The 27,693-nt window shown below is 36.5% G+C and overlaps 1 long non-coding RNA gene across 2 annotated transcripts; it reads left to right on the top strand.

Annotated features, from left to right (window-relative positions):
• The first annotated feature begins 271 nt into the window (after window positions 1-271).
• On the top strand, window positions 272-27,693 carry LOC139604232 (uncharacterized). Of its 2 annotated transcripts, none has more exons than XR_011683931.1 (3): window positions 272-486; window positions 22,126-22,258; window positions 26,917-27,693. It is a non-coding gene; the product is annotated as an uncharacterized lncRNA (long non-coding RNA). The 2 variants fall into 2 exon arrangements; XR_011683930.1 differs by lacking the exon at window positions 272-486 and adding an exon at window positions 17,390-18,067.

Raw genomic sequence — 27,693 nt, 5'->3', positions numbered from 1 at the left:
GTTTATTTTAATGGTCATTAAAGCTAAACTGAGAAAAGTTCTGGTTGGTGTGCTCAGAAGATATAGTCAATATCATAGAGAGAAAAGGAATAGGGCAGTAGACATTTTAGGTTTCCATAAAAAATTTGGTTTTAAAAAATCTATTTAAAGTTTGCAAATGCAGGTTTAAAAGTTTTTGCATACATAAATTCTCTGAAACACACATTCTTCTTTTTCAACAACATTCTGGCTCATTAGTTTTCTTAACACTTAAATTATTTATTCTGGGAAACTTATAGCTATTTTTTTATTGCAGTGAACAACCAGATAGTGAAAGATTGCTAGAATTTCATGACCAGTATAGTGTGGCTTTTCAGCCTTAGTATATTTAAATGCCTGAACTTGCATTAAGTTTTTTGGCTCAATTCCATGACACATTTCTTTTTTTTTTCCGGAGTGCCCAAGTTTAGATTTTCAGCCAGAAAGCCAGAAGGCTTTGGAGAACAGGTAAAACTTGTTTCTTGAGCTGACTAACTTTGCATGAGTTTGAAAGAGGTTTAAAACCTTTGTGCTTTAACCCAAATCCAGCTTTCAAATTCAAAGTTAGCCCATCTAATTGGGATGTGGATCAGACAGGTGAATTTCTGTCTTTAACATTTTTATTTATACATGACACTATCTTCCCCTTTATCTTTTTTTTAAACTTAAAATTAGTTCTGAATAAAACATTTTTTTGCCATATCCTGAGGCTGCATGTTTAAAAAAAGAATAAACTGACCACCATGATTTTCACTCAGTTTCTTTAGCTGGAGCTGGTCTGTTAACTTCCAACTCATCAGTGAAAGAAAATGCTCCAAATCCAGAGCATTATTTTAACATTTCCTTTCCTTTCTTTAATACAAGAAGTATCTTGGCATGAGCTGTGCTCACCTCTCCCAAGAAGTCTGTAGCTATGTGATTTACATCTAGACCTAACAGCTGCTTCCTGAAATATGCACAAATAATTTACAGCAGCCTGTGAAGACTTGTTGAATGGTGCATTAAAACACCTGAAGAAGAGGTATTTATGCAAGCCAGCAATGTAGAGCATGTTGCCAGCTCTGGTTTTAGGGAAATAATTGTTGTAGTTCAACTCGTCGCTGTGCCAAATTTTGCACAGTAATTTTAGAGACAGATTTCAAGAAGAGAAGGGTTTTGGTAAAGTTAAGTTTTGTGCATGTGCTTGCTGTAGGTATCTACCTGGCCCTTAGTCAGTGAACCTCTGTTGGAAATTAATATAGTAAGTACTGCCCTAAATGACTTTCTTTTGTTGAAAGTAGGTTTTGTACCATCACTTCATTTTATCAAATCTGTGTGAGTACTCCTGGCTGACTGGCCTAAGGTGTCAGCTGCTTCTGAAAGACCAAGTGTCTTTGTTCAGCTCTGTGCCCTGCAGAATGTTGCCACTGCAAAACTCCCTTCTCTGGAAGGAAGATGGCAATTTTGCAGAGTTCTGAACCAAGGTTCTGAGCCATGTCTAGATCACCTAGAGCAGTGTGGAGAGTCTTGTGGCTGAGAATTCAGAGGTAGTATCAATTTCTAAATTTTATCCTTACTCCTAAGGACCCTATGTGCCTCTCAGAGACTTTATTATCGCTTTTCTACCTTGGACTCCACTTACTGCCTTCAGAATGGTCTTTTCTATTCAAAGGTTTTATAAGATAAGAACTGAGATAGAGATAAGAAATAGAGAGATGTAAAGGCTTTAATTGCTTACTACTTTCCAGTGTTCTGTATTTCAGTGTGTATTTATAATATATCTCTTCAGTCTCTCAGTATTTACTAAGGGAAATATTTGCTCTCCTCCTCCTACTTCCACTCCATCAGAAAGCCAGGGTATATTCCACAGTAATTCCACACAGTAATTTGATACATTGACTGCTTAGCCAATAATACCTACTCTGCAAATGGTTCAAAACATTTGTTGTATCACTACATAATAAATGGTGAATACTGGAAAAGAGCTCCAGCTACTGAAGTCACTGTGTCCCCTAACTCTTGGAAACTGCACTGTCTATTGAAATTTAGATAACTCAAGTTGCTGAGTAACCTCACACTGTGCACAGGGAGGTGCTAAGAGTGTGATACAGAGGCAATAGCAGGGAGGGGAAATGTCTAAAGCTAGCCATTAGGAAATGCTGGTGGTTAGAAGTCAGGGTCCAGCTTCTCAGAATACTGTGCCCAGCTGAACTGGAGGTTTTTCCTAAGAAGAAAGTGCCCCTTGGAGTCTATGCCAGGTTATTGCCCTTTCATGGCAAAAAGAATCATCTGCATCTGTGGCCTAATGTCCCAGTGGAATTTTTATAAATGTCACTCTTATTTGGTGCAGAATTTAGAATTTTTTTTTTGCTTTCACTAAGAATATCCCAACACCACGGTCTGTGCTGTTTTGGGAACCATCTGCCTTCTTCTAAAGCTGTTTTTTATCTCTAATCAAAGATTAACAAGGCCAAGCTTTGGGCCATGAAGACTGTGGAGGAGAGAAAGTGCCTCCAGCATTCACCAAATTCATGGGAAAGTGAGGAACAAGTCGGTGCTGTGATTTATAGCTGGGATTCAGCAGCCAGGGATGCTGAGATAAGCCCTGAAACCCCACTCTGAGGCTGTGAACCTGCTGTGTGCCACCTGAAGTGCTTTTCCAAAGAATCACTTACCACCTCCCTGATGGCACCTCCCTACCTGCACTTGCAGCTACCCAATGCTGCCTGCCAGTATTTAACTTGGAGGGTTGTTCCTTAACTCTTGCATCCCTGAAGGATATATCAGTGTCCTGGATGTGCCTCCATAGCCCAGTTTTGTTCAGATTTCCCAGGAAGAGTGCTCCCCAGGGCTTTTCCCTTTCACCTGGGTGTGTATCCAATATTAAAGTCCAGTCTGAGGCTGAACTGCTACTTTAAAATTTAGAATCCACGAGTTATGAGACTAAATAAATGGAAATTTAATTCTGATCGGAGCTGAACAGTCAGGTTCCTCTCTGACTGCTTTCTTCATGCAGAGCTGGGGCTGAGCCTTCAGTGTCCATAACAACAACTTTCCCTGCAAATGGTGTCCTAATTCTGTCTAAAACTGTCCTGGGGGACTTTGACAGCTCCTCTGAGTTCTTTTTGCTATTTCTCTTCATCTGTTCCCCTTTATCCAAAATTCTTTTCATGATGCCAGTCTGTTGGAAATACAGTTTTGATGGGTTATTTGAATATTAGCTACTGTTTGAACAATTCCAGCCCTGTGCTTCTTGGGTTACTGCTGAAGTTGTTGAAGTACTCAAAAAATCATTCAAGCTTTTATATACATATTCAGAGGAGATTTTTATCTTTAGAATACTCTATATAGCTCTCTAACACTTGACTGATATGAATCATCTGATCATTGGATTGTTTTTAGGTGAATGGAGAATGTATTTCCATTTCCTTTCCCTCCTTCTCTGCCCCCAAACATTCAGAATTGGAGAAACACAGTTTTCTTAGAGAATGCCCCCACAGCCTGAGGGTTGGGCTGTTTTCTTGGGAGTCAGAAATCACTGTCCCAGAGAGAGGAATTCACAATTTCAGCAGAATTAGAAGCTGATTCTTTAGTATTCAAAGGGTTCTTGAAGCACTGAAGTTTTAGGACAGCTTTTTTCACCTCCACATTTCCTCCCAGTTTGTGTGGTGAGAAATCCAGTGTGATGAGATATTTTGAGATCACCTATCACATAGATCTGTACTAGGTGGAGGCAAGGTGACAGATGAATCTTGCTGCCTGTACCCCTGGAGCTGCAATCATACCAGCCTTGATATGGAGTGTGGTTTAATTCCACTTGTGCCAGAAACAGCAATAGCTAAAGAATTTTAAGGCAGCTCATGAAAACTGCCTGTTTTGATATTGTTGAATCTCAGCAGTACTCCTAAAGGGTGCTTTATTTGCCTGAAAGTCCCTTGTTTTGTATCTAAAAAATTACCTCTAGATTTATGCTGGATATACTTTTTTGGTTTGGATTTGGTTTTGTTCGGCGGTATTTTATTTTATTTAAATGTTTTATGTTAGTCTTCCTGTGCTACCTTGAGTGATATGCTTGGTGGATTTCTTTCAACTTGACATTTAAATCTGATTTCACATATCAGATTTTTTAAAAATTATATAGTTACCTAAGAGAAATGATTAGATGTAATTTCATAGTTTATTGGAGTAAATGATTACCTAGCATAAATGCAGGAGTCATTTGCTGCCCATAATGGTCTGTAACTGAAAACTTGGGCTCCAGTAGAAAAATAAACATGATATTCTTTCCTTTTTCTTTAATATTGATGACATCTAGGATCTCTATCATTATTACCTGTTTGGAACATAGAGGAAAACATAACCTCTATTCACCAAGACAAATATAAAAAGGAGATAAAAGAAACTCTTTTTAGGAATGAAATTATTCTCATCTTTGGCACAAGTAATAAGCAATTGGAGAATATCATCTGCCTAACCATTGTCAAGTTTTGTAAACATCATGACAGAGATAATCTTTAAGAGTAGTTTGAAGAGAAGGACAGCTGTTGCTTTGTGAATACTCATTTGTTGTTGTTTTTGTTGTAAATGCTACGAATTATAGCATTACTGGGAGGAGAGATGGAATATATCTCTTGGTTGCTTATCCTTTTAGTGCTTTTCTTCTGTCAAGGCCCAAGTCCCCAAAGTATGCTTTTGGGGAACATATGTCATCTGCCAAAAGCCATTTGAAATCTGAAAGCTCAATAATGTTTATCTTCACTTTGTTTTTCAAAAGTAAAACATTTACATTTAGGGGAAAATGCTTCTTTTAAACACAGCATACTCTAACTACAACACTAAGTTGTTGGTTTTTTCCCCTCAAAGAAGTTCAGATGTTTTAACATTTGGCTATAAAAGCTGTAATAAAAGCATATTTTCAAGCAATAGAGATCTCTCAAATTACTTAAAAATTAGAATGATTAGAATAGGATCACCAGACCAAGAATTTGAGAATGAGGATATGCCTTACAATAAAAACAAATTCTTGACAGGGTTTCTTGCTGATCCCTGCAACTCTCTCCTGTCCATGATATGACAAGGGGGAATGGAATAGAAAGAGGGGAAATGGCTTTAAGAGGAAAGAGAATATGTTTAGATTAGATATTGGGAAGAAATTTTTTGCTGTGTGGCTGGAGAGGCCCTGGGACAGATTGCCCATGGAAGCTCTGGATGCCCCATCCCTGGAAATGTCCAAGGCTGGGTTGGGTGGGGCTCTGAGCAACCTGGTCTAGTGGAAAATGTCCCTGTCCATGGCAAGGGGGGTTGGAACAAAGTGGTCTTTAGGGTCTCTTCTGACACTGATGATCACATCAAAATCACTCTTTCCTTTCTGGATGGAAATAAGGTGAACTTCTGTGTGGGCAAGCTGCAGTGAGGAGTATGAAAATGTACCTTCTTCCACCAGAATCTTTCCTAAAGATGAACAAATTTAAAGTTTAACAAATTAGGTCAATAGTTGCTAATAACAGTTGTGTATTTTGCAAGCCCAGAATGTCTTGGGGCAGAGATACTTGCAGTGCAGTGGGAGTACAAAGATATGCTCCTGCCAGCTGCCTTACCCACAAGAGAGATGCAACCCAGCTCTCAGCTAATTGTAAATGTAAAAATCCTTTCAAGATAACTCACCTGAACAGGTAGCTCAAATAGAGCTCTATTTGTGGCTAGAGTATTCCTGATAAATGAGAACTAGATTTTTTTTTTTTTTTTAATTTTATTCATCTGTCTGCATGTAAGACATGCAGTTTTTCATGCATACTCCTGTCCTTGAAGTACCTACTTTGCTTTAAGGAACAAAGCAGAGGCAAAGGTAGTGGGTTATAGCTACTCGTTGTCAACTACAATTTGTTATCCACTAGCTTCACCAAAAATATCACCCCCAAAAGCTCCTTGCCTAAGTTTAATTGTGAAAATAATCTTTCTTGTTTTGTCCCAAGCTTCATGTACGTTTGAGGTTATTTACTAATAACTTGAGTAGGAGAAAGATTTCACTTGCTCAGGTTCGTCCTTTTCAGAAAGTGTTTTATATTAAAACATATCTCAGAAATTGTTTTATATTGAAACATATCTATGTTTGATTCTCTCTGTAAGATATATATTTCTCCTTTCCAGAAAGCATGTTAAATTAAGACATATCTAGGTATGGATGTGTATAGAATAGCTGTGCATAGAACCTTATACATATGATAATGTGCTTTCTAATACTTTGAGTGAGAGCCTGGCTGTGTGAACCACTTGTGAATATGGGCATGAATTGCTCTGTTGATTATATAAACTGCTTCAAAAAAGGTGTTCAGGCCAAGTGAGGGCACTGACTACTCTCAGTAACTCACAACACTGTTAGGATGCCAGAGATGTAAAAAGTGCCAATACATCCAAGCTGAGAAGAGCAGCTGCTCATTTTTTAATGATGCACTGCTCTGTTCTGGAGGCAGCCAGCATTCCCAATTTCATTGCAGAGCACATGGCCACAGTATGGCACACAAAGGTACAAACCCCTCAAGGTATGCAATTAGGGGCAAGAAAAGGGAAATATTTTTCTGAGATTATCTGCAGGGAGTCAGGTGTCCTACAACAAGATCAGCCAGTTTGTTTCTGTGATGGGACTGAAGTTTTAGGTAATTCCAGTAGCCTTCAATTTTGCCTGAAACTGAGCCTCTCAGATAAGCAGTAAAAGCAATCCGGCATTTAAATTTTCTAGATCTGGTGCCTCCCCAGCCTGATTATAGCAATCAATCTGCACTCTTGACTTTGTTTAGCTGAATATTTGTTAACAATATAATTTTAAAGTAGTGGATATCTTACTGAGTCTTTCAGCAGATAGATGCTTCAGAGCTTTAAGCACTTTAAATAGTTCAAGTGGTACAAAAATGCCCAGTGCACAAGCTGATGCTGCCCTGATTTCACAAGGTGGTTTAAAATGCCAACATAGATGCTTATGAAAAAAGTTACTGTAACAATAAACAGCATTTTAATCACCTGCTATTCATTTGTTAACTCTGGGGTGAAGCTAAACTACAATACAGGCATTACATACAACTACCTCTGGAATATTTAATTAAGTTCAAAATATCAATGTCTTTAGTTTCCTTATGTTCAAAGAAGTCAGATAATAGGAATGGAGAAACTTGAAATAATAATCAGTTACTTTCTGAGAGCTTCTCTCTATCCTCACTGATGAGATTTACAATGTAGTAATGCTGCAATTTCATCATTATTTTGTAATCTTCTTAAATGAGTGTCTCATGTTAGTGCAGGCAATCACAATAACTACTTGAATAGGATTTGCTGCTGAGCAAAGCTGCTTGTGTTGCAAAAGCAACTGGAGGAATGCACAAGCAAAAAAACCCATTGTGCAAAGTGTTTACTTTCCCATCGAGTTTACAGTGAGTCTTGAGAAGGGAATTTAGTGATGACTTCACCCATGCTATGCTAGCAAGATGTCAGCAAACTGTCAAAGAAGGAAATAATTCACTAATAGCAGCTTAAGGCAAGTTCAAAACCGAAGGAAATTGGTAACCACAACACTTATTTAATGTGGAAGGCTGTCGTATTTCTGTGGAGTGAAAAAGGAAATCCTCTAGGCTTTGCAATGCCTACTGCTCCCGTGGTCCCTTAGCCTAGGAGAGGACTTCAAGTGGGAGCAGCATGGTGTCTGGCTGGCAGATGATACCTGGTACTCAAGAGGGTTCTGCAGTTTCCCTTCCTCAGAGATGGCAGCTGAGGTGACGGAGGCAGACAAAAGTCACTGCATCAGATTGTGCCTCTTCACATTTGGACATGTTTCTCTTTAAAATGACCCAATTTTCCTTAAAAAAAAAAAAAATAAAAAGGTTTCCTCATCCCCATCCCAAGGCCAGGCTGGATGGGGCTCTGAGCAACCTGATCTCCTGGGTGACATCCCTGCCCATGGAGGGAAGATTGCAACTAGGATGATGTTTGAGGTCCCTTCCAATCCAAGCCTTTCTGCCATTCTTTCATTAAGGTTGTCTCAAACCCAACCTTTGACAAAGCATTATTTATTCATGCTACAGTGAACTTATTCCCTTCAGATTAATATTGTATGTTTGGTATATGTTTTATGAAGTCTTTGTTGATATGGGCAAAGTTATCTATGAGAATCTGTAGCTATAAAGTCTGAACATGGAATCAGATCACTAAGGTTCACAGTTACCAGACATTAAAAACCACAGTCCTTGCTTAATTTTTTTAATATTTTTTCCCCAGAAGAATATAGCAATATTATAAACACAGGGCTCTTGTATCATAGTTTTTAATTTATCTTCCTCTTCAAACTTAGGCTAAGGCATTATTACTACTCATTACGTCTTTCTTTGCCTATATGCAGCCTGCTTAATTCTGCTTTTCTTCTTTTTGTCAGAGATATTGGTTTATGATCTGATGTCCCTGGACTGAGTCATAATTTAGGCTGTTGACCCTGGGCTAATTGTGCTTCTGGTTTCAGAATTCTTTTTAAAATCTGCCTGGAGGTGTGTCCCATTTAAAAAGCCAAGATCATAGCTGCTGTACAAGTATTAATGTTAATGGCTTAGTACTGATGCCTCTTCTGGTCTATTTGAATTCCAGATTCCTAACAGCAAATATCTTATCCTCATTTTTATTTGCAGATTTTTGAAGTGGTGTGAAGAAAGAGTGAGAACTGTTATAATCCTTATTAACTTCCTTGGAGCTTTATGGATATTCTCTAGCTATTGAAATAAATAACCCCTTCCCACTCAAGTCCTACTCAAGTCAAAACTCAGAATTTCTTCTCAGTAAAAGATTCTTTTTGAGTCCTTGGTGTTTTTAAGTCAATGATTTTTGAGACTTCATTTTAGATTTAATTTTATGTGTGAAATAAGTAAAATGATAAAGAAAAATGACATGTTTTCTCCCAAACACCATTAAAAATACATTCAATTATTGCATCTTGATTTTTATAAATATGGAAGTATGTGCTGATTTCAGATAGAAATGTGCTAATAACTATTGCATTCAAGCATTTTTCTCACATTATATTTATCAGCCATAATTAATGTTGCAAAATTCATGTTGCTTTGGAGCTACAGGGGCTGGAGGGTGATTATGTACCAATATGTGGTGATGGATTTGGAAATGCAGCTGGTGTACCCCTGTACCTGTGTGGGAAGGTGCTCTGATGGAACAGTGTAAGACAAAGTTAGGATTTCATCACCACACCACACTGTCACTTGCTGTCACTTTCTATGTAAAGCTGATTAACTCCTTTTTGGATAAAAAAGGATTCACAGCAGTGGCTCTGGAGGTTACATCTTAGCACAGTAAAAAAATAATTTCTTTGAAAGGAACAGGTTTTATTTTCATTTTCAACTCTAGGAAGTGAAATTGAATTTTATTTAGAAAACCAATATTTCTGTTACTGACAGCAGTTCCTATCAATTCCTCAAAGACACCTTAAGCAACAGCTAAAATGAGGGATGATGAACATTTACAGGGAGTTTGCTTACTTTGTAGGCAATTTTACTTGCTAAAAAAGTACCTAAAATGCAGGTAAAAAATGTACAGGAACATTTCTTAGACAAATACAGGGACGGGATAATGATTTTAATTATTTGATGATCACCTCCTGAAAGCACTTTCCTGAATTAAACATAATTTTGCCAGTTAGGAAACACTGTAGACTATTACAATATGTACAATTAGGAAATACTGGGGGAAAGGAAACAAAGAAGCAAAAAAAAAAAAAAAAACCCAAAACAAACAAACAAAAAGTTTTAAAGCTGAAGTATTGGAAATCTTGCTGCATTTCTAAGTTAGGTATTAAAAGACTTCTTTTTATAAAGGTAGTTGCAAATACATCATTGCCTAGTCTTAGAGGGTGATTTTTGTGTGTTAAAATGCAGCAGCTTTCACAGCTAAATACTCTCACATGGACTTTCTTAAAAAAATATATGTAGAAACTGAAAGGAGATGAAAATTAAGAGGATGTGTAGTTTTGGGCGTGATGGGTATGGGGACAGTCCATGGGAGAACACACAGGTGATTGCAGCAGACATCTTTGACCACCAACCCTGAATGAATAGGTAAGAAAAGGTAAGAACGTGTTAAAAATGAGATCAATGTATTTTTCAAGCTAATCAGGGATGTTTTATGTTAACCTAGGTACTGAAGATTCGAATATTACCTGCAAAACTAGAAGATTATTGAATATTGGAGCTGTTCAGAACTGATCTCTTTCCACACTTTATCTATTCCCTTCCTCTTCCCTCCGTACTTATGTTGACATTAAGCTCTCCATAACTAGTTACTAAAAAAAAAATAAAACCAAAAAAACCCCTTAATGAGAGTCTGCAGACACACAATATTTAATTTTCACATCTGAAAGTCCTGGAAAATTCAGGAGATAGAGAAGAACATTGATATTTGTTATTTCACAGCTGGAAATGTAGGTTTTCAGAAGGAGCAAGCATTGACAAGAAACAAACTCCAGTCTGATTTGACTGTGAGAAGGCAATGGGTAATCACTGCTAAATGTAAACTATACAATTATTACTGTTTTTAAGCAGTTGTCTCTCAGTTAATTTTCAGCTTTTGAGATAGAATGGGTGGCAGATTTAAAGAAAGAACAGGACACAGAGAAAGAAAAAAGGACAGGCTGAAGTCAATAGCTAAAATTATATTTTGAAAATAGTTTTAAAAACCAGGTTGTTGGTAGAACATTGAATTTAGCTCAGAGTAGTAATTTCAAACAGCTGAAAAGAGATCTTTTGGATACAGCTTCAGCCCTTGGTTTGACTTAGAACATGCAAATAGATATGAAAAGGTGTCTGCTGTTAAAATATCAGAAACCTTTGGAAAAATGAAAGCAATTTCCAACAGGACACATAAAAAATATAAGCTGTAAGGTGGCTTTGGAGGTATTTCCAGCTTTTTAGCATCTGGTAAGCAAAATAGGTTGTATTTGTATTACCAAATTTACTAGTCTTTGTTACAAACAATATTTTAGTGGGGTTTTTTTCTCAGCTGGCTTTTTTCTATTGGTGTACTTGCAGTATTTTAATATCAGGAGATGTAGGGGGAAAAAGAGATTCTGGTGGATCCTGGGTTATGCTAAGGTGAAGAATGAAATTCTTCTTCGCTGAGAGGAGGAGGTGGGAAACAGGACACAAGACTCAAGCTTGTCCAGAAGGACTTCAAGATTTGAAGTCAGACTTCAAGATCTGATTCACTTCTGTAGCTCAAAAAATGTGTTATTTGCACAAGTTATTCTATTATCAGGCCATGGAGACAATGATCTCATTTTCAAACCAAATGAACTATTGTTTTTTATGCTCAAGTATAAGGCACTTCAGAGGGAAAAAGCTATTTTTGCCTGCCAGGAAACACAATTGACTTTGAATTAGAGAAGAATCAGAGCTGAAAATAATGTAACTAAAAGCAAGAGACTTTAATTCAAATGATTTATCCTTATGACAAGCAACAGGTAGTCCAGTCTCTTACAAGTCTGTTTCAGTTTTATGGATCAAATTTGAAGGGAAACTTTCTTTGTACAAATTTTCCCAGGAACTGGCAGTTTAGGTTAATGGTGTTCATGATTTGTGCAAGAAGCATTTTCACCTGATCACAGCTGCCAGCAAAAAAAAAAAAAAAAAAAAAAAAAAAAAAAAAAAAAAAAAAAAAAAAAAATTAAAAGCTTCCTCCCATGAGTGAGGAATGAGACACTAATGAAATACTTAATCATAGGTCAGGCATGTAAATTGGTGTCTTCTACAGAATGCAACATACTTTATGCTTTTTTCTTAGTAATGTTTTTTTAAAGTGCTGCTTGAGAAGTCTATGAAGTAAAAATATATGTATGGAGAAGGTATACTTTTATCAGTATTAATTGAGGTAAAAAATCTTGGAAATCAATGGATTTTGGAAAGAAAATTAGCTACTTCATTTGTTTAAGTATGCTGAACTGTCATTGGCAATTTGCTGATTGCAAATCTTGGGGTTTTTTTTAAAAAAAAGTTTCCCTACAATTTGTATGAATTTATCTGGAAGCTTTCATAAAAAAACAAATAAAATGAAAGTCTGAGGCACAGTAAATAACCTCCTTAACATCTGCACAATTATATGGAAGAGCTTTCAAAAGAGTCCATTACATTATATATCACTACACTATTTTACATATTTTCTAGAAGCATTCAATTTTAGCTAATGGTTCAATTCAATCTCCAGGTCAAGATGATGCTAAATCTATTCTGATTTAATGCAAAGGAAGACAAAGCAAAAATCCTCTGATCATCAGCTCCTGTAGGGCTGGAAAAATCTCAAAGTTCAAAAGTCACTGTGTATCTTGTGGCAGGATAATATAACTGGGAGAGATGAGGTAATGAACTAATACATACCATTATGAGAGGTAATTTTTTCCAAAAGATCATCTGATTTGAACTATTGCAAAGGAAGAATATCAGACAAAGTCATTTTGGTGGCAAAGTGGTTAACACAGGGAAAAGGATTATGAGGTTTAACAAAATGAAAAAAGCAGAAAACAGTTGCTTTTTGGCTTTTTGTTTAAAGGGAAAAATCCTTATTTTCAGTGAAATTAAGCAGCTAAAAGGAATGAAAGAAGACAGATGCTAGAGAGGAAAAAAAAGAGTAAATGAAAGTGCACATTGACAAATGGGTAGACAAGCATAAACACTAATTTCTTGATTACAAAATGGCATTTAATATTTTGCTTTATTAAAGTTCTTGATAGATATCTTGATTGTATGGCTGGATATGTCACATAGGATGTCTCCCCTCTCATGACAGGGGAGCAAGGATGATTGGATGGCTTTCAGTCTCAGTGTCATCAGTAGATAATTTACAGAATAAGTTTTTGACTCAGAGGAATTTGTGGGTAGCGATAAAATGCTTATTTCACAAATTTAAAGTCAGAATGCTTCATATCAACCTACTTTTTTTTCTCATCAGTTACATGGACATTATTAATTTAGGTTTGTTTTGTTTGGTTTTTTTTTTAGTAAAAGCTTCTGCTTTTTGTAAAAGCACCTGCTGTTCCTTGGGGATTTCTTGATCTCATCTGCATTTTGGAAGCATTTAACAACTCCTTCTTTGCTTTGCTTGCCCTGTAGTATTTAGATTTGTAATTTCTCTGGAGCTTTCTCAGTCCAGTTGCAGGCTCTGTCATATTCTTGACAGCCTCGGCTTTTCTTTCTCATGTCTTGTGGTTTTGTCACATTTCTTGCTTTGTTCTGCTCCCCAGGGGTCTAGCTGGCTGTTTCACTCTTGTTTCTGGGGATGGTGAGAGGGAATGGATGCAGGTCCTGCATTCTTCCTGTCAGAATCACCTTTTGTCCCTCGTTCCATGGCTGGCAGATGTCTGCCTGTCTTAGCCCACGACTTGCGGCTCACCAGCATCATCCTGAACGCACAGCCCAGAGTTTCTGCCTCAAGTTTTAGATTTTATATTTTTACAGATTCTGTTCTGCTCTAGTGTGTAGGTCTGAGCTTCATATTAAGGGATGGTGAGCTCTCTTCACAGAGCAGGAAGACAAAATAATTCCTTCTCTAGCTGGGGACCAAGGACAAATGATCCAAATTTCAGCACAAAGCATGGTGAACTGAAGAGAGAAAAGCAAGGATGAAACTTAATAACCTAAGGCTATAATTGGACAATTAACTCCTATAGGAATGTGGTCCCTGTTGACAGAGTGACAAAACTATGCTTTGTCCCCTTAAAAAGGAAAGAAGCCCAGAAATTTCTCTCCCCAGTTAGGTGAATAAGGCATCTCATAGGCCTGGGAGACTTCACCTCAAACTTAAGGATAGCCAATTGGACAGGAGACAAAAAAAGTCCCACCTGAGCAATTTACCAGAAAAAGAATAGAACAAAGAAACTAATTGCTTTTGTGAGATGTTTTACCAGGGGCAGGAGGGCCTCTTGCACCTGAATTGTTTTTTCTCTGTAAAGAGTTTTGTTATTTTGCCTTTTATTAAAACCTTTTTGTTTCCAACACTGCCACAGAAGCCATCCTGCTGATTTTATGCCTTCTAAGGTAGCTGAGCGATCGTGGGTGTGAAATAGATCTCAAAGATCTTATGAGACCTGGCTCAAGGAGACTCCTATTTCAAACTCCAGTATGCAAATGGACCAGAACTTATAAAAGTGTGAGACTCCATGACCAGTTGTCCATTTTTCGTTACCATTTTGGGTTCATTTTGGCTGGGCTCTTGTGCTACCCAAGGTGGATCTATTGAAGCCTCCTAATAAAACCCTACTTTATTCTTTAGCTCTGTCTAGTCTCTGTTCTAGGTTAGCCTTCACAAGGCACCGCTGAATGCATGTGGAGACACAAATTTAGGCATTTTTAGAACACCAAAATCCACCTGGCTATTGAGTTCTGAGGCAGCATGTGTTTTTAGCACATGATACTGCATGCATGTGTTACTGCCTGTGTCAGTTATTGCCTGCTGATGGGTTTAACCCTTATTGTATGTCCAGATATGCTGCTAATAAAGGGAAATTGAGCATTAGAACCCGTCAGGCTGTTCACACATGGATTTCAGGCCATGCTCAATACTTCATAAGAGTATTTTTATTCCTTACATGGGCAACTCGTGCTACAGTGTCCTCCCTACTGCCACCAGGGTTTTCCAGGCAATCATCCATACCCGTGTGCAGCTCTGATTGCATATTTTTTCTATTTGGAGGACTTTTAGTTTCCTATGTTTTCTTTCCATTTTTGTCTAGGTTTTGAAACTGCTTTCTCCCCCCTATCCCCCCTCTTTTCTTTTTTTTTCTTTTGATAGAATTCTTGTAGTACACTTATGGAATATTAGAAATAGAAAGTTGTGACCATATGTCTTGACCCTACCTCCTCTTGGAATTTCTATCAGCTGAACACTGCTGGAACCAGGACTGCTAGCTATATTTGTTCTTTTCTATATCTTTTCTGTCCTTCTCTCTTTCTTCTTCTAATTCTTTCTCCTCAGAACTTTTAAGTAACTTAAAATCAAACAGGCTTAGAATTTGCCCAGTTGAATGGGTCAAGTTAATGCTTTGAGAAATGTTTTATGTAGATTGAATGCTGCTCTTTTAGAGCAACTTTTTGCCAAAGTTTTCTGATTTTCTAAAGTTGACACTAAAGTTTTTATTGTTGTTTTGACCTCTTGAGAATATCCTGTCAGTATTTCTCCCATGCCTCTAACTCAGAGAACATGAATAATTGTAAAGCCCTTTAAAAAGTCTCTCAGTGCAAGTTTTAGGGCCTTACCGGACTCTATGTAACTTCTGTGTGCATGCTGCAAATCAGATTTTCTCCCAGCAATTAACAGCCATTTCCTTTTTTGTTTCTTTGAGAAAGATTAGGAAACGGTGATAAATTAAAGGAGGAAAACAATATATGTGTATAGATAGATATTTACCCTGAAACAGCATAAAGAAATCTTTATATTAGGAAGCATTTTACTGAAGGAAAAACTTGCTAGAGAGACAGAGCAGTGGTTGGGGATGTGAAATACTTTCATCAGATGTGTTCAGGGCTGGGCGTGTTATTGGGGAAACAAACGGCTTTCAAGTCAGGCTCCTCAGAAATGTGTGAAATCAATTATACTTGAAAAGGTAATAACAGGAGGGAAGAAAAAGGGAGAATGCATTGTTGGTGTGTCTGTTGTGCTGGAGAAGCAAAATTTTTCTTCTTAATGATAGGCCTTGTCACTTCAAACAAAAGGGTGTAGCCGATTTAAGCCCTGAAGGTGTTTTCTTGTTTGTTTAGTCACAGCCATTCCATATTCCCACTTTAAGACCTGGATCATTCCTTTGAAAATTTTTACAAGAGCTGTTTTCAAAGCATGAAAGATCTTATCAGCCATCCACTGAAGGTGATGTTCACATTTCTTGAAGATTTGGAACTGGCTCAAAATAAAATAAAATCTTTCCAGAGCCATTAACAGTTTAATTGTTTATTTTATACTAATTAATCCAGTCACAATATAATGCACAAAATCAATTTGTCAGTTTGTATAATAGCCTGTGTAATATTTACTAATTTGGTTTTATACTTTAATTATTTTTTATAGTCTAGGAGTGCCACTTCAAATGAGTAAATAATATTTAAGATAGAATGGCATTTCTGCCTATCGTTAAATGCATTTAAAATTTTATTAAAACTATAAAATATTATAATTAAATATTCCACATGAAGTTCAGTTTTACATAATATTACATATGGCAAAAAATCATGTGTTTTTTCCAATTCAAATAACTGTGTCTTTTTTAGGAGAGCTTAGCACCTAGATGTTATTTAGTATTAAAGAATGAAGGTATGAAATAGCCTGCAACTATGGTGATATTTATAAGTAGTCTTTTCTTTTTTTTAATTTGTATTTTTGTTATTTAATAGGAGTGTCTGTGCCTGTTATTCTTATGCATTAAAAATTCCAGAAAATATTCATGGAAGAAAGTTTTTAGTCCTAGTCATCCCCACAGGTCAAAAGTTTATGAACTGGACTGGGTGTTTTTTGAAATATCCAAGCTGGAAATGTTTTCGGTGATATCCACATTTAAAAGAAATAGCAGTAAAAAAGGTTTATGGTTCACTGTTTTTCTGCAAATTAAAGGAAACTGCATTGCTTAGAGTCTGAACTGATGTTACAGGTACTATTTTCAGGATATGCATATTTTCTAATTTCTAGTTTCTTTTTGCCACTCTACAAACCCAGATGGAAGCTAATAATAATAATAAGTGAAAAAGCATGGAAAGGCAGTTTAGGCTCTTCCTGTGGCCATTATAAGGTATGGTGCTAAGAGCAAGTGGGTCAGTGTGAATAAAACATGCAGAGTTTGTATAACCCACTGCAACAGCAGTTTGGATGGGAGGTGAAACCTCAAAAACTGAGACAAACTGAGCAGGAGGAGTGAACCTGAAATGCCACTAGGGAAATTGCTTGGACCGGGCAATATTTTACTGGTTTTGTCCCTTCACTGTGCATCAGGGATAAAAACTCCAAGGGATCTTAGTCCCTGAGTCCTGTCATGGCAGTGAAGCTTCCATAAGAAAACCAAATTGTATCTCTGGGTCACTGCAGCTTCTTAGGAACCAGCATGGCAGCTGGAAAACTGATTGCTGGTTGTATTCAGCCCACTTCTTCCAGCTGCTGGAAAAACATGTACCAATATCAGCTTGAAAGCCACTGAAGTTTGTGACCTATACTTGTATCCTGGTGAAGATACTAAAATTTGTCAAACCACCAAAAAAATACCTGTTGCACATAAACACAGTGGTAACAACTGAACTGGGAACAGAGGAGGTGTGCAAACTCCTAGCATGGTGAATATTGTTGCTTCAGTTTCTGTGCAGCTTCATCAAGAGAAACAGCGTGAGAGAATGCCATCAATCAACATCAAGATTTTAATACTTGATGGATTGAGCAGTAGCAGTTTAAAATGTAAAATTACGGCTCATTTTCAAGCTGCTGCTAATTGTAAATCAAACTCTGAAGTGTTCTGCTGGAACTGTAACTGTGGATGAGCATCGTTATTGTTTTCAATTTGCCACTTTCATTTTGATAGGAAAATACATCATAAAGCTTTGATTTTTAATTTATTTTTATTACCAAATGTTTATTATCATGTTTGTCATTTTGACTTGAGCATCCTGGGAGAGAATTTTATTTTTAATGGTTATTTAGTAAAAGAGATTAAATCAACCTTAAGAGTGTATTTTACTTAATTTCAATCATGGTTTATTGCTCAGAATATATTTAAAAAGATATGCGTGATTATATGAATCATTAGAAATTATGTTACCAAGGAAATGACTTAGTGAACCTTTTCTTCAACACATATTTGCTTTAAAATATTACCAAATGGGGGCCAGAGGACCCAAGTATGAGATGACTCAATTAACTAGGAACTTTTCTGAAGAATAATGCAAATGTTGCGAGCGCTATTTTTAAAAAATACCTGGAAATTAAGACCACTCTTTAATGAAACTTAAGCTTTAATGACAACAACAAGCTGTGAACTCTCAGAAGGAAAAAGAATTGCACTCTTCAGTCACTGGTGAGTAATGCTGTGATGCTGATAATTTTTTGCCGTGCAAACAAACCCACTTCTAGCTTAAATAGGTAGAACCTCTGCTACACTGAAAGATATTGGAATATATCTGAGAACCTCTGCTATACTGAAAGATATTGGAATATATCTGAATGACACCTTGTTGACTTTAAGCAATATTTTATTTTAAGCACATAGACTGGTATTTAACATCCAACTGAGCACTTGTGGCTCATGGACAAATCTGAGAAGTTTGAAGGTTGGAAAAGAAAGGAATTTTTAGTCCAGAAATTATGTTTTTCAGGATTTTTGGTTTGGTTGGGATTTTTTTGTTGCTGTCATTTTTGGGATTTTTTGTTGTTTTTGTTGTTTTGTTTTGAGGGTTTTTGGGGGTGGGGGGTATTTTTCATTTGGATTTTTTTGTTGTTTTTTTTTTGTGGGTTTTTTTTTCTGAGACTGAGAAGAAGAAGAGAAGAAAGTGCATAGCACAAAATTCTATAGTAGGCAGTAGTTTTGAGCCAATGAAAGAGAATGCAACCACTTTTAAGTACTTTATTACTTCCTTAGGTTCTGCTGAAATGTGTAATATATTATGAAGATGTGTTTGAGCTCATGATTATGACCCCAGTTTACTGTTGGCATAAACTTTGGGCTGAAAAGATGTTAATGATTAGTCAAAAGTTGATATTTTCATACAGTCTTATTTTTAAGCATCACACCCTCAACAACCCCTGTAAGTTAATGCACTGTGAAAAGACCCAACTAAATGAATGAACATTTCTTTCAGATAGTTTTCAAGGGACCTAATGTTTGCAACTATTAGAAGAATACTGAATTAATTTAGTCAGTGTGGAGAGGTATCAACGTGGCAGCCACATCCAGAAATTTTACTGGACATCAGTGTGACTTCAGTGTTTCCAGGCAGATGAAGAGACTTTGTCATGAATAAAATAACCAGTGACAAAATTTTATCTGAAGGACAGGTATCTGATAATGTGAACATTAATCAAAATGAATTGTGGAAAATATGGTACCAACATATCCTGAAAACACCAAGGGTCAGTGTTAGAAGAAGAGGAAAAGCACAATAATTTTGTGTTTGGCCCAAAATGTGCTGAGGGTTTTCCTTCTAAAGCTGACCACAGACATTTCAAAATGAAAGTGCTAACTCAGCCTGGATTATACAGGACTTAAATTACTCCTCTGCACAATATTTTATTTATTCATGAACAATTTGTTTAACATTTTATTTTCCTTGTGGTCCTCTTAAAAGAGTAGTCTCCATTTTTTTTTTAAGTTGGTTTTATTTTAACATCAGCTGGACAGACCGGCTAAGTGTCATCAAGTCTGTTCTGCTCTCAGCAACGTCACCCCATCCTTTTTATAAAAAGATCAAAGATCCTCTGAATATTATTCCATTCTGTTGAGGAACTTCACTGCTGCAGAAATTAAAGACATTCCTCTTACAGGCAATTATCTTCATATTTATTTTTTTTCCATAGGATGATTTTTTTTCTGGTTTCAGAAGTATTTCTTCCTCCTCATGTTTCAGTCTCCCAAATTATTTATGAAGGACAAATATGTGCCTTCATAGACTGTGTTTGGAAAGGGAAACATAATTTTTAAAAAACCATATATTTATTTTTTTATCAGCATTGCTATTTTAGGCCTGAGTTTTATGAACTTCTATTGATATATGCTGAATACTTAAATGTAGGTTACAGGTCCATGCAACTCAAGGAACATCTTAAACCCAATCATTCTGTATGCAGTTAAATCTGTGGTGAAACAAATTTTTGGTGACAGAATTTAAAGCATTTCAACAACTCTGATAACACAATATTGTGTCTGATAACACAATAATTGTTCTGCATGATTTGAACATTGTGTCATATGGATTGACATAGCTGTTCTAACAGTTTTCATCTGGTGATTCCTGTTTCCCTTTCCTTAGACTGTAACAGGACTCACTGTAAAGGTGTTTGCAGTTCCTTTCAGGGTCTGGCTTGATCTGTGGTTTGTAATTGTTGCAGTTAATGACAGGATTCTTTACGCTGTGGCTTGTGGAGTTAACCTCTACATTAGAGTAGGTGAGATTCTGTCACAAAGAAATTATTATCTATTTAAGTGCTCTGACTCATATCACTGAGATAATACCTTGGTTGTAATACAACCAGGCAGTTTATCAACAGGTTTGTTATGAAGTGAAGCCAAACTCAACAACAATTATCACCACCTCGTGTTGCTTTGCCCTGTGTTTGGAGAACTGAACAAAGGTGTGAGGTTTTCACAAGGGATTTGAGGATGAGGGAAGAGATGAGGATCTGACTCCATGTTTCAGAAGGCTTGATTTATTATTTTATGATATATATTACATTAAAACTATACTAAAAGAATAGAAGAAAGGATTTCCTCAGAAGGCTAGCTAAGAATAGAATAGCAAAGAATGATAACAAAGGTTTGTGGCTCAGCTCTCTGTCTGAGCCAGCTGGGCTGTGATTGGCCATTAATTACAAACATCCAACATGGGCCAATCACAGATGCACCTGTTGCATTCCAGAGCAGCAGATAATCAATGTTTACATTTTGTTCTTGAGGCTTCTCAGGAGGAAAAATCCTGGGATTTTTCATGAAAGATGTCTATGACACAAAGGCACACCAACATTGCTGTTTGGGGAGGTTTCCTGTACTCAACCCTTTGATGAGAGGTATATTTTGTGCTCAGCTTACAAAACTTGCTTCCACTCCACTTGCCCGTGTGGAGGTGGGAATGTTTTCCATTTTCCACACGTGGCCGTGTCTTGGTGTGCTCACTCTGCATGCTCCCTGTGGCTACCTGTGATTGTATGCCAGATATATGTGAGTGGAAATTATTGGAATACTTTCAGGATTGTACTTCTCATTTTAATTAGTTGCTGTCATTTTTCACACTGCTAGTAAATCACTTCGAATATATTGCTTGTGGTTGTGGTTGTGTTTGAGACATAAATCTTTTGTTAAGAGATTAGTGAGTCATCTATCCCATGGCCCTCATTGCCACCCATTAGACAGTTATAATAAAGCTTTCTCCACTATAGATCCATGAGTCTTCTCCTTCAGGGATTGCAGGGTAGCCAAGTGGTGTCTGGAGAAGCAGGACGATGGGATTGTAGATGGATAATGCAAAGCAATCCCCTTTCTGAGACTTTTTCATGGAAACTTCACAGTAAAACTGTCATTTGTGGTGTTTTTTCTCAGAGCCAAAAGAAGGACCAGGGGCATGGATGAACAGAAGCAGTTTTAGTTTTTGATAGGTAGAAATTATGTTTGAAATTTGCAAAAAACTATGGTGTTTTCTTACTGCTGACACAGGGCCTCTGTTCTCCCTTTTTGTCTTCACAGAGACCGCATGAAGGATGACATATAGTATCCACTTTGGGATAAAAATTTAACTGATTTAACTTGCTCCAAATTGTTGCATAAATACACTTGACTCCAAATCTCCTGTTTATAAAAACTCAAAGTCTCTAAGGAAAATTTTAGTTGCAGTGGACTGAATGCATATGCAAATTGCATCTCAAAAAAAATTAATTTCAAAACCAATCAATTTTCAATTCCAATTCCTACAAAATTTATCTACAGAGAAAATTGAAATAAAATATTTAGATTTCACAACAATTGTGAAAAAAGTAAGAATTTAGGAAAGAGACACATTTTTATAAATTCTTTTTTAAAAGCTTTTAAATTGCTATTATTATGTCATGAAATAATTTAGTGAGTACTATCCCATGTGACTCCCAACACATATTTGAAAGAGAGAAGAGAGGTGAAAGCTGATGGTATCTAAGCAAAGTGAAGTGTAGGAGAGTTTAGCTTAATAGAACAGCTCTTCTTAAAAACCTAGCACCATTTCTTATATGCATAAATATACAGAGAGCAAGTGTAAACATTGAATTTGATGACCTCTTTAGCTGGTTTCAAGGTTTTCCTTAAAAGATTGAAAACATATGCAAGCCCCTGTATATATTGAGCTAAATTCTGTTGATCACAGATTAAAAATCCTTTTTTTTTTCCTGGTTGTCAAGAAGAGCAGCTTGAAGTGAAACATGTGGGCACAGAGAGCAGGATGAACAAAGGGGATTTACCAGAAGGAAGGAAGTCCTTTTCCTACTACTACAAATATGACTTTTTCCTATCAAGTGTCAAATTAACTTAAAGGTAACAATTATTTTTATAATCTTCAACATCTCCTAAAGTCTGTCTCCTAAAGTCTGGTAGTCATGAAATAATTCTTATTGCTACCTATTTTAAAATATCAAGCTTAAATTTGTGATTTGGATTTAATGCTTTACAGTAACAAGTATACTTGGCCTTTGGATTTATGCTGTGGTGAAATAGGAGCAGAAAAACACAACAATTTTAAATAAAAGTTGTGAAAAAATGGTAGAGTGCTTCTTCCTTATATCTTACTGGTGAAAAAGGCAGTGTAATCCAAAATATTCTTGATTCTTCATTGAAGAATTTCAGAGCTTTACAGTAACAAGTATACTTAGCCTTTAGATTAATGCTGTGGTGAAACAGGAGCAGAAAAACACAACAACTTTAAATAAAAGTTGCTAAAAATGTTAGAATGTTTCTTCCTTATACATCTTCCTAGTAAAAAAAAGGTAGAGTAAACCAAAATATTCTTCATTCTTAATTGAAGGTAGTCATGTCCTCAGCTCAGATTGAAGAAGTGCAACAGATTAGGTAGAAATTTTAAGGTGAATGAAACACAAGAAAGTGTTGTTGAGTTCAGTGTTTACAAATGCTCTCTGCATATTTATGCATAGAATAAATGGTGATAGGTCATTAAAAAAAAAAAAAAGAAGAAAAAAAAATATATATACAAGAACACTTATTATGTTATTATGTAAGGGTATCTAGGAACTGAGACACTTCCATTTTTGTAAAACCACATGACAACACCAGAGCTCCACAAGCCAAAAAATGCATCCCAATTTAAATAGGCAAGTTCTGTGTAAAAAAACTGCCACCAAAGCAAAATGAAAAATCCTGAGTCAAGAAACGTTATGAGATCTGCTGTTCCATGACAAAGATGCAGGAAGACATGATGTATTAGGTGGCAGAACTTCAGGCCTGATAAGGAGAAATAATAATTGAATCTCTCTATAGATGCAGCGGCTCATTCCCTCAAAAAATAGAAAAATAAAAATATTTTGAGCTATCCAGGTAGGTTGCTACAATTCTTCACACAGCATTGCTCCAGAAAAGCTAGCTAGACCTTAGACTGATCTGTGCAAGGTCATTTTCACCAATTTCAAATCTTCTGATGTGTGACTCTCCCCAGTAGAAGGATTACAAAAAAACCAAAAAACAAACCAGTACACTAAGTATTCTGCTCTGTTACAGTTTGTTCTTGAGAGAACTCAGCCTAATGAATATGCAAGAAATTAGACAGCAATAAAGAGATCTGATAGGGTAGGAAAAGATGAAATGCTGTCTGGCAGTGCTTGGATTTTGGTCAAAATTCTAGCAGAGATAGAGCCATGAATCCAGTGGAGCAACCTGCAGCTCATCTATTTATCTTATTTTATCAGAAGTGTTATCAGAGTGTGACTCCTAAAGAGAGAGAACATTGTTGATCTGCTCTAAGTAATGACTTTGTTGAGGATCATCTACAAAAATACATTAAGTCCCTCAGCTGTTCTACACAGACTTTACATACAAGAGGAAACACACCAGAAAATAGTATTTATTCAGTGTCAGAGTGCTGTTTATGAAGCTCTGTGTTTATGAAGATATTTAATATGCCTAAGTGTCATTGATTTAGGAGTAAAAATCAACTCTCTGGTGGCCTTAAAAGCTGAATGGAGTAAAGAGATTGATGGCTATTGACTCCCTGGTGTCTCCTAACATGTGCAATTAAGGAGGTCACAATAAGGGACAACTGCAAGAGGTCATGGTCTTTGCTGAATTCACAGAGGGCTGTGGCCAGGTCACTGTGTAGGGCCACTTTAAAGTGGAATTCTGTCACAAAAAATGAGGTCTAATGCAAATCCATTGATTGATGCTATTAACTTGAAAATTAAGAATATGTCTGATTGCAGAGAAAAGTGAGCACAATGAAAACACAGCCAAGGAATTCTTAGATGTTTTTAGAAAACTTCATTGCCTAGAATGAAGATAAACCTTAGGGGAATAAATATTAATTTCCAGTGGGAAATGCTTTTACATGCTTGGACATGGGAGATAGTCTAGCTGCATGAAGATGTTGTCTGGATTTGGATACAAAACAAGATAAACATTTGATCCTTCAAGAGACTCCTGCCTCAGAAAGTGCAGAATTTATGACATCAGGAGGTATTTGCAGGCCATTGAAGCTACAATTTCACCTACAGGTATTCCAGGGGGCAGGGCATTTAAAAGCATTTTTCCTTGAGTTTTCCTTTTCCAGGATCCTGATGTTCCCTGTCTTGTGCATAGGAACCAGGTCTGCCGAATGAATGTGAGAATAATTGATTCTACTCTGTATAATCTTATTACTAAAATAATTTCTGTATTACAATTAATATTGCTTTTAATGATTCTTCAACTAATTTCAGTGCTGTCTCTTTCTGAACTTCATCTCATGTGTGTTTTGCTGATAATCTTTAGAGAAACCTTTCTTTGTCTCTCTGCTCTTATTTACACCCAGAGATTTAAAGAGATAATTTCCCTTCCTATTTCAATGGTTACCTTGGAGTAGGGGATGCCTCCTGTGTGTACATATGTAGTAGTCACTCCTCTGTCTCATGGGCTTTTCCTCTGCTAACATTTCAATTATTTAGTTTTAACCCACAGTAAGGTTTTCTGAGTTTTCCTGTTATTGTCCCAAACAGAACATTTTGATTCACTGGAACATTTTAATTCATGTAGCCTCATATGATTCTCGTTATTTCTCATTATTTCATTTTGCTGAGTTTTGCATTTTATCTTTCTTGCCACTATCTAGAAACACTCTTAAATTACCTGCCTGCTGAATCCCATTTTGGTGCCCTCTGTTTTTTCTTTGATTGATACATCTTACTGATTTTCTTGTGTAGTGGCTGCTTGTTTTTGTTTGGTTTTTGTTTTTCCTGTTTCTTCCTGTCCCCTTCCTGAGGACTTTATTCTTTCTTGCCAATTTAAAGTCCTTTTGCCCAGAGACATTAGTTTTCTCTCTCAGCAAATTGGTGAACATGATCCTCAAAAAAAAATTCATCAACACTTTGAAACCTTTGCTTTGTGTTTCTAAGCCCCCCACCTTTTAACCTCTGATTTGCCACCACTCTTCTGGGAGTTTTGGGGTTTATTTAACCTTGACAGTGGCAGTGAATCACCTATGATGTTAAGCAGATTACACTGAACCTAATTATGTTGTACTTTGGGAATTACAAACCACAAATTCCTCTGGTGGATTCCCAGGTCTGGGGTTTAATTGAGCAGCAGTATTTTCTGCTGGCTTCAGGACTGTACTGTAGCATCACTCTGGTAGCACCTTAAAGGGGAATGTCAGTGATCTATCCTTGCTCCATGTCTCCCAACTTCCTACTATTGCTCTTCTGCACTGGCTTCCAACGTTTGCTGTGGTATAATAAACATTTGCTATGTCATGTGTTTATATAAAGATCAGAAAATACTGCCTGTGCTAAAGGGGTGAGCTGAGGTTACTCAGCCAACCTTGATTTTTTTCATTCCCCCCTCCCATTGTCTAACTTGTGAAACTTTTCCTTTGCAGTTCTGTAAATGTTATTTTAATGTAATTTGTGCCTAACATATATATTATAGATAAGTCTATCTAATAAGCAGTTGGGAATAATATATATAGATTTTTCTATTTTAAATTCTTTTCTGTAAGTCAGCAGAGTGGAATTCATTAACTTGATATGGATCTTTTTCAGTCTTTTCAGTAACCATTCGCCAAAGAATGGGCTTAGGAGTGTATTTATATGGTAAATGTACTGATACTGCTTACTTTAATATAAAGTTCATCTTTTTAATGCTTTTCCATATATACACATTTGGCTCTTTTGGAAAGGGACTTGTAATCCAATCTTCTTTCTTCTCATTTTAGCAGAATTATTACTTGTAAACTAACATAGATTAGTTGCAAGTATTAAAAGAAGACTATTTATTTGTGTAACACTTGAAAAATACTTGAGCAAACTATTTATTAAAAAGAGTGACATTTACTATAATACTTTAAAGAGTAAAGACTATTGAGTTCTTTGCTATAATACTTTAAAGAGTAAAGACTATTGAGTTCTGGTGGGTTTTTTGTTTGGTTGGTTTGTTTGGGGTTTTTTTTTTTTTTAATGGGGGAATATTCAAATAGAAATTATGCAATGAATGCAATTGAAAAAACCTGTTTGATAGAGAGCTTTAGTAATGCTTAATGGAGTTTTTGCTTTCCTGAGAGTGATAGCACAGCATGTAGTATATAACTGACTAATGGAGATTTGCCACTCAAGTAAGTCAATCAAAAATGTAATTTAGCTGGAAACTCTCATGGAAACAGCTATGCCTCTTGTATCTGTCCCAATTAAATACAGTGTGATGATGATTGCATATGTATCACTAATAGGGTTGTCAGGAGAATTTCTGATAAAGCTTTTGATGAGGATACAAAAATGTGAGTTTTGTATCTTCTGAATTAAAAAATCAAACCACTGACCACATAGGACATTTAAAACAATTTTCAAATGGACAGTATCCTTATTCAAAATGCTTTTCATTTTGAATATATTTAATCCAGAGTAAGGCAGAGTGGGGTGTGGGGCTTTTTGGTCTATTTTCTTTTAAAATCATTCACAAAATCATCATATTCTGAAATAGATTTGTGATTTTAATTCTAGAACAAATAAGAACATCAACTTAGCAGCTTTACCACCTTTAACTGTCTCTGCAAAGTCTTCATGATGGTGCTGCTGGTGAGTCTCATGAGGCAGAAAGAACACCATCTACTTTAAGTAAGACCAGTATAAATACCTCAAAAAAAAAAAAACCAAACTGGCAGTTTTTGAAGCACACAAAGCAACCTTGGCATGATTCCAGCCCTTCTTCTGGCACTGAAGTGGCATATTAACCTTGTGTGGAGAGGTGTGTCAGAGGTGAAAGTCCACCAAGTGATACCAGCCTGAAGAACCGGAGAATATACAAAACTTTGCGCATATCTTCCAAGCATTAGATGTCTCTCAGAGCAAAGCTATCAGAAATTCATTTTCCTATACTGCTGATGCCTCAGGTTTTAGCTTTTATATTTTTTAGGTTCTGTACTGCTGAGCTTCATATGAGGGGATGGTGAGCTCTCTTCACAGAGTAGGGAGACAAAACAATTCCCTCTCTAGCTGGGGACCAAGGACAAATGATCCAAATCTCAGGCCCAAGAGCACAAACAACGTGAACTGAAGAGAGAAATACAAGAAGGATGGGACTTCATAACCTAAAGCTATAACTGGACAATTAACTCTAATATGCAAAGGGACCAGAATTTACAAAAGTGAGAGACCTCATGACTGGTTATCCATTTTGTGCCCATTTTGGTTCATCTTGGGTGTAGCCCTGGCTGGGCTCTTGTGCTGCCCAAGGTGGAACCATGGAGGCCTTTTAATAAATCCCTACTTTATTCTTTA

The sequence above is a fragment of the Agelaius tricolor genome, unplaced genomic scaffold (genome assembly GCF_023055355.1).
Source record: "Agelaius tricolor isolate 1412-34295 unplaced genomic scaffold, bAgeTri1.0.p SCAF_47, whole genome shotgun sequence".
NCBI lineage: Eukaryota > Metazoa > Chordata > Aves > Passeriformes > Icteridae > Agelaius > Agelaius tricolor.
This window is presented reverse-complemented; position numbering and strand designations above follow the sequence as displayed.